Genomic DNA, 2,500 nt, shown 5'->3' with positions numbered 1-2,500 from the left:
GAATGTTACTTCGACTGCTGTGAACAATTAAGTGGATTTTCACCATCATGAAAGGTTTTCAGAGAATTCTAAGACTTCACCCTCGTGGATTGGTAAAAGATATTGTTAATGACCCTTTCTGTTGCGTTGCATTTTAGGTGCAGACCCATTCTTTTCTTTTTTCTTTTTTTCCTTTTTTTTTTTTAGCTTCTCTTTAGCTTTTTAATTTTTTTTGTCCTTTTTAGCTTTAGGTTGTGTGAATGCCCATGGTTCATTTAAACGAGAGCTTGTGCTTGTATTTCCTCACACTTACCTCCTTAAATAATGATCTCTTAGGTTGAAGAAAATGTGGTTGATTGAGAAGAGTGTTAGTGTTCAGTATATTTAAGAACAGCTCACATGTTTCCGTCCTCTTCCAAAGTTGCATCTTAATATTGCACCATTCAGCATTTTTTTTTTCTTTTTTCTATATCCTGTGTTTAAAAAAATAAGGTTGCCATGTACACCTGAAAGGATGTAAAGCTTGAAGGAAATTAGAGTTGTATTTTCTGAAGCTGGCTTTAATTTCTCTTAGTTTTTTCTTTTCTTTCTTTCTTTTTCTTTTTCCTTTAATTTATTTCTTTTCTTTTCTGGATGAATAATCTTTTCTTGCTTACCAAAGATTCCCCACATATACATGATGACGCAAAGCTTTTTTTTTCTTTTTTTCCTTCTTTTTAACCAACGTTGTGGTGTTAGCAATGAAATTGCCCCAACCCCCCCTAGTATAAAGAAAACACTAGGGAATGTAGCTCTCTTTCTTTATTTTTACCGGCCCATGATAGAGGTGGCACTGCTGAAGAACAGTTTTGAAGCTGCTCTGCTTTGAAGCCTAAGAAAAAGAAAACCTTATCTAATGGAAACTTTTGGTTTAGGTCACATAACAAGCATTTAAATCCTTTGTAATTTTTGTTCTTTTCATGTTTTGAAAGAAGTTGTAATGACATGTAATGACTGGGAGTTTTCACATACATTATCCATTTCACTCGTATGAAAGTGTTTGTACAATGTGAAGTTTTACTGATAGTGATACATACTGCCACACAATAACAGATTTTAGCAAGCACGCTGGTGTATAAGTCATAAGATAGGTTTTCAGTATTTCTTTAATGATTTAGGTTTGTGATGAGAGCACAGTTTACTCAATAGGGTGATATGCATTCATGATGATAATGAATACCAATAATTCTAATATTGCAGTATTATTTTGTGAAAAGAGATACAGTCACTGATACCACTTGACTAGAATTTCAATTTGCATTAAGGAACTGTTGACAGAAATTTAATTCAGAACCTTCTTACGGTGATGAAAAGCAGTAGGTGTTCGTTTCAAATAGAGTGCACGTGTTTGTAATCAAGTGACTGTATTTCCATCATCTACAAAGACAGTTAGAGAGTAGATTGATCAGCAAACTCTTTTGGTTGTGCTTTTGAAGGTGACTGGCTGAGACATTGTTTCATGCAGTTGTGTATTATTTTTTTACGCTTTTCTTTTTCTCTTTTCTTTCCTATTCCCAAGTCATCGTAACACCCAGTGATACTGTATTTATATTTTCTTATCATGGATTTCTCTCCTTTTTTTTTTTTTTTTTTTTTTTTTTTTCTTTTTCTCTGAGAGTTATTTATTCAGGAGATGCAAGGTTCTCTCTCATGCAATCAGACTGGAAACCTGACGTTACTCAAAGCAATATTGAATGATGGGCAAAGTAAGCATTAAAGGATAGTGTGATTGCCCAATCAGTATACAATTTGTAGACAATCAAGCATTCTTTGTCATTATCATCAATGTGTTTTTTTTTTTTTTTTTATAATGTTTATTAATACAACTACTTTTTTATTCTACAGACCCCAGGTATCTCTGTTCGTGCTGTGGGGTTTTACGAGTGCTCGTATTGTATCATTGCATTTAATTTTGATTTAAGTTATGTGATGAGAAAAAAAAACAAAACAATTGAGATGCATTAGAGGCATTTACTTTCATTAACATACAGTTTGATTTAAGCTAATTTTGTATCCTTTATGTTAGGTAAGAGGTGTGAATCCTTTTTTAAATTATTAATAGGAATGTGTTTGGTACATGTGATTATCATCTGCTGTGGTTCAAACAACATCAGGAATTCAGTTTTCATTTCTGTCAGTGGCTTCAGGAGTGTTGAAAGAAGCCAGGTGGAAACTTTGAAATGCATTGAAGTATTTGTCAGTTTATCACATTGGTGCCATATTTCTTCCTTGAGTTTGCTGACCTTGCATGGGAAAACCTTTCACTTTTTGATACAAGGTTTATTCACAGAAAGTTATGTGCAAGATAGTTGGTGGACCGCATTACTCCAAAGTGAAAAATATGAGAAAATGTGTACTGACATCACAGGCAGATGAATCTTCTCTTCAACATTTCAATAACCCTCACTTCATCATATGTAGAGCATTAGTTTTATGCGCACTTGATTACTGTAATAGTTAAGGGTTTTTGATGACAGGTGCC

Source organism: Penaeus chinensis, chromosome 43 (assembly GCF_019202785.1).
Source record: "Penaeus chinensis breed Huanghai No. 1 chromosome 43, ASM1920278v2, whole genome shotgun sequence".
NCBI classification, from domain to species: Eukaryota; Metazoa; Arthropoda; class Malacostraca; order Decapoda; family Penaeidae; genus Penaeus; species Penaeus chinensis.
This window is presented reverse-complemented; position numbering follows the sequence as displayed.